A 5,721-nucleotide genomic window follows, 5' to 3' on the forward strand; every position below is an offset into this window, starting at 1 on the left:
CTTGTTCTCAGCATTTGTTGGCAGGAGATACTACTGGAATAATTTTTCAGTGACTTGTAAAGATATCATATACCAAACTCAGTCTATTCACGTTAGAGATGGTAGATATAAAGTCAAGTAGTAGAATGTGGCATGTCAAATGACTCAAAGACTTGTTGACTCAAACTAAGGCTTTTATTAGCAAAAGACTGGAGCATAGTACATCGAGGTCGATCAGTCCAGACTGACCTGGGTCTGGTTAGGGGCAGCCCTTTGTGACATGCCAGCAGGCATGGTTACAGCTCTCAGCCAATCACTACTACTATATGTAAATATATACATTGGTGATAGTATCCTGTACTATCACATTCACCCCTTCTTTAGGAACTGACCCCTGGGTGAGTAAAAGGGAAAGAAAGAGAAAAAGAAAAAAAAATGGGGAGGGGGTGTAGCATGCAGTGTTCATGGGCTGTAACAGTTGAGGGGCCTGATTGTCCAAGATGATCGCTGTGGCTCCGGAATCAGGGTAGCTGGCAGAGTATCATCGCTGGGATCCCCGGATGCAGGTGCAGTTTATCCTAGTCCTCCATCGTTTTTGGCTGTGAGCTGCTCCAATCTGCTGCCATTGTCATCAGCGAGGTGTTGCTGGCCCCGTTGTCCCAGCATGTAACCTAGGGGAGGGTTGGAACATGACAATGCTAGACCCGGCTTGGGCCAGATCCCTTCCTGAGACTGTGTCCTCCCGCACGTCTGGATACTCTCTATAGGCATAGTGCGGGTTCGCATGTAACAGCGTTACCCGGTCAACTCGGGGGTCATTTTTTGTGTAGCGGACATGAAGTCTCAGCAGGACAGGTCCAGGGACTGTCAGCCAAGCCGGTGTGGTTGTTCCCAATTCTGACTTCCATGAGAACGAGAATATACGTTTGTGCGGGGTAGCGTTGGTGGCAGTGCATAACAGAGACCTGATGGAGTGTAGGGCGTTTGGAAGGATGTCCTGCTAGCGAGTGGTGGGGAGGCCTTTGGACCGGAAGGAAAGTGTGACCACTTTCCAAGCGGTGGCATTCTCCCTTTTGACCTGCCCGTTACCGTGCAGGCTTTAGCTAGTGGTGCTGCTCAAAGCAATACTGCACTTCAGAAGGTACTGCCTCAGCTCTGCACTCATAAACGAGGACCCCCGGTCATTATGGATATAACTGGGGTACCCAAAAATGGTGAAGATGCTGTGCAGTGCATCTATGACTGAGGAGGCGGTCATGTCCGAGCAGGGGAGAGCAAACGGGAAGCAGGAGTACTCGTCGATCACCGTGAGAATGTAAATGTTACGATTCGTCAACCATAGGGGCCCCTTGAAGTCCACACTGAGATGTTCAAAGGGCCGGGTGCCTTTAATGACATGGGTCATCTCGGGCTGGAAGAAGTTGGTCCCTGGGCAGGCTCGACCGTATAGGGCAGGTTGCGGACCTTTACAAAGTGGGCGAACCTGGTGACTCCCAGATGACAGAGCTCCTCATGGAGTCTCTGCAGGCTGTCCAGTTGTACACTGGCACATGTCCCATGGGAAAGGGTGTTGGGCGGGTCATTGAGTTTGCCGGGCTAGTACAGAATGATGTAGTTGACGTTAGAGAGTTCGATTCTCCACCTGGCGATCTTGTCATTTTTGATCTTACCCCGCTGGTTGCTGCTAAACATAAATGAGACTGCGCATTGGCCGATCAGCAGTGTAAAGCGCCTACCAACGAGGTAGTGTCTCCAACGATGTATGGCCTCTACAATGGCCTGGGCCTCCTTCTCAACAGAGGAGTGTCGGCTTTCTGGGCCCTGGACGGTCCTAGAAAAGAAAGCAACAGGCCTACTGGCCTGGTTTAAGGTGGCTGCCAGTGCAAAGTTGGACGCATCACTCTCCACCTGGAAGGGTATGGATTCGTCGATAGCATGCAGAGTGGACGCGGCAATGTCTGACTTGATACAGTCGAAGGCCGCTCTGGCTTCCAATGACAGGGGGAAGGAAGTGGACTTAATGAGTGGCCGTACCTTGTCAGCGTACTGTGGGACCCATTGGGTGTAATAGGAAAAAGAACCCAGGCAGCGTTTGAGTACCTTCTGGGTTTGGGGTGGTGGAAGGTCCATGAGAGGGCACATGCAGTTGGTGTCCGGCTTTTCCACCACGCAATCTAGAATAGCAGGGCGAGTGGTCCGGAAACACATTTCTTGAAATTGTAGGTCAGGTTCAGCTGTTTCGTCATTTGGAAGAATTTCTCAAGGTTGGCGTCATGGTCCTGCGGGTCGTGGCCACAGATGGTGACATTGTCCAGATACGGGAATGTAGCTTTTAGTCCATTCTGGTGTACCATCCGGTCCATCTCTCACTGAAAGACCACGACACCATTTGTGACACCGAAGGGGACCCTGAGGAATTGATAAACGCCTGTTCACTTCGAAGGCCGTGAAAGGGCGATCTTCCATGCAGATCGGGAGCTGGTGGTAGGTTGATCGGAGGTCGATGGTGGAAAACACATGGTACTGGGCAATCTGATTCACCACATCCGTGATTCGCGGAAGAGGATAAGCATCCAAGAGCGTGAAGCAGTTGACTCTTTGGCTGTAGTCAACCACCATCCTCAGCTTCTCCCCGTTCTTCACCACTACCACCTGCGCCCTCCAGGGACTTCACTGGCCTCAATGATGTCCTCGTCCTGCAGTCTGTGCAGCTCACTTTTAATAAATTTCCTGTCCCTGAAGCTGTACTCCCTGTTTTTAGTGGCAATCGGTTTCCAGCCAGGGGTGAGTTTGACTGCTGGAGGAGTGACCCGGAGGGTGGAGAGGCTGCAAGTGGAGCGTCGGGACACGGGGACTGGTGTGGGCTGTCACTGCAGGAGGTTTCCGGGGAGGAGTGGTGGCAGACAGAGAGTGGAGAGTGGGTCCCCCATAGTGCAGTGACACTGATTTAAAATGACATTGGAAATCCAACCCCAGCAACACAGGTGCACATAATTGGGAGAGGATCAGCAATTTAAACCCTGTAAATTTGATGCCCTGAACTTTCAAGATCACCACACAATACTGCTTGATGCCCGCTGAGTGGGCTCTTGTGGCCAACGAGATCTTCTGGTCTGTCGGGTGAAATGCTAGTGTGCATTGTTGGACCAGGTCTGGATGGATGAAGCTGTCCGTCGAACCTGAATCAAACAGACAGTTGGTATATTGGCTGTTCACCTTAATTATTTCCATAGCCTTAGCTAGGTGCGTGGCTGGTCCTGGTTTAATGTGACTGATGCAACAGCCCATACAGGGAGTGGGGCTGCTGCTTGTGTTGGCGACTGTGGAGGCTGGCATGATGACGTCACTCGTCGCTGGGTGGGCCGTCCGATGGATCCTTTCATCACTGGAGTAGGGGCGGAACGTCGTGGGGCCTCGGCATGGTGCGCGCTACGCTCACACGGTGATGTCGGCTGTGAGTTGCAGAGGCAGCAGTGTTCGGCTGGAGTCAGCGGCGAGCTGTGGAGGCTGCGATACTTGCGGTGCAGGCGAGTTGACAGTGTCTTCCAGTGACGGGATCCGGACGAAGTCGGCGGTGGCGGCAGGCTGTGGACGTAGCGACCGTTGCTGTCCAGGCACTATCGCTATATGTAAATATATACAAATATATACATTGGTGATAGCATTTTGTACTATCATATAGAGCCCTCAACGCTGCTGTATATTAGGGCTGTTGTAACTGTATCCAGCCCGGCAAGAGAATCAAACACACTCCTGACTTGAGCGATCAAGAGATGGGTCATTCATCCTGCATTGTTCAGATTCTGTACTGGTCTGATAAACACTGTTGCCATAACTGGTTCAGTTAAACCTTTGGCAGTAGTCACTCTCACAGTGAAGTGATCAGTAATGCTGATCAAACACAGGAGTTAGTTGCTTTCATCTCTTGGCTGCAGCTTTGGCAACACAGATTTCCTCTGCCAACAACTGGCAGAGATAGATAGAAAGGAGCAAGGAACTGGAAACTGTGTAAGAAAAGACAGGGGATTGGAGTGGAAAATGTTATTGTTCAATTCTTTGCAATGGCATTGTAACATTTTCTCTCCAGACACTCTGCCAATGGAGAGTTCTGCCTGTCACCAACTCATAATTAAAATGCCACTGAAAGAGGATATTCCACGGGAGAGGAGAATTCCACTGTACAACGGTGAAGTAGATAAGTCCAGAAATAGCAACTGGTAATAGCAAACCCAGCATGTTTCTCAATAAAGGGTTTGAACCTGAAACATCGATTATTTGTTTCCTCCCACTAATGCTGCTTGACCCACTGACTTCCTCCAGCAGACTGTGTTTAGCTTCAGATTCCATCATCTGCAGTATCCTCAGGTCAAGTCAAGTCAAGTTTATTGCCATCTGAATGGACAAGTACAATCCCATGAAGCAGTGTTCTCCAGTCCTTGTTCCAAAACACAGACACTCAACCAGATATAACACATATACAGACAAACAATACATATACAGGACAGTATTCATATTTACAAGTAAATAAATAAATATTGGTTTTTTTTAACTATTAAAGTCTCAGATGGCTAGTGTAAGCAATTCCTTTCTCACCGTTCAGTGTGTGAGCAGTTCAGCAATTTCACTGCCCATGGGAAGAATCTGTTTCTCAGCCTGGTGGTGCTGGCTTTGATACTCCTGGACATCTCTCCCAATGGGAGCAGTTGAACGATGCTGTGTGTGGGGTGGAAGGGGTCCTCAATGATTTTGGGTGCCCTCTTCAGATTCCAGTGGATCACATCGATGGATGGAGAGGGAAACTCCAGAGATCCTCTCTGCCACTCTTATGTTCCTGTGGAGATGTCTCCTGCATGTCTCCCAAGCATGTTTCTCATCATTAGCAGCAAGAAACTGAATCCAGCAGGGAAGTGAGTCCAGCAAAGCTGGAGGAAGCAGAAAGAAATGGCTAGGATTCTAAAGGTAAACAAGAAAATGGGCAGATGCTGGAATCCAGCGAGGTACACAAAAGTGCTAGAGGAATATAAAAGGCAATGTGAATTTCAGCCTGAAGCGTTCGTTAGGAATTCCTGATGATGGGCCTTTGACGGCCTTTTACTTCCTATGGGTGCTGCGTGATCTTCTGAGTGTCTCCAGCACTTTTGTGTGCTGCACAAGGTTAGGATTCGTCACTAAATGCCTTGTTTAGTTTCTCTGAACAGGAATTCATTTTATGTGTTTATGTGAAAGTGAATCGAATACTTTCTTGGTGTACAGCACAGAAAAATTACATCATCTCTAATAACAATCAAAATGTAAAGCTGATGTTGACAAATACTTGTGTCATTTAGCACCCCCCCCCCCCCCCCCCCCATACACATATCAAGGGATTCATTTCAAACTGTTCCATCCACAATTGGAAGTGAAGGGTGTTTCTTTTCCCAGAATTGTCTTGATTTCACCCTGTGGGACACAGTCTCTCATGATACTCGGCTGCACATTTTAGAAAGAGGCCTCAGGTGTGTCTTCCATGATTACTACAAATGATTGCAGTTAAACTGACAAAATTTGCTTTAATCTTAATAACCCGAAGCCACATTTTTGATAACTCTCATGCTTGATGTCCTTGAGAAGTCTCCCTGCCTAGTAATCTTAAATCTGTCACCCTGATTACTGAGACTATATGGGTGGAGCTGAGGAACCGGAAACTTATGACCACACTCATGATGTTGTATTATAGACCACCCAATAGTTAATGAGAATTGG

General features: G+C 48.6%; 1 long non-coding RNA gene across 1 annotated transcript; it reads left to right on the plus strand.

The window, feature by feature from the left end:
- The first annotated feature begins 297 nt into the window (after nucleotides 1–297).
- On the plus strand, nucleotides 298–4,244 carry LOC138762717 (uncharacterized). Its single transcript, XR_011357076.1, has 2 exons — nucleotides 298–377; nucleotides 4,067–4,244. It is a non-coding gene; the product is annotated as an uncharacterized lncRNA (long non-coding RNA).
- The last annotated feature ends 1,477 nt before the right edge of the window (nucleotides 4,245–5,721 follow it).

The sequence above is a fragment of the Narcine bancroftii genome, chromosome 5 (genome assembly GCF_036971445.1).
Source record: "Narcine bancroftii isolate sNarBan1 chromosome 5, sNarBan1.hap1, whole genome shotgun sequence".
NCBI classification, from domain to species: Eukaryota; Metazoa; Chordata; class Chondrichthyes; order Torpediniformes; family Narcinidae; genus Narcine; species Narcine bancroftii.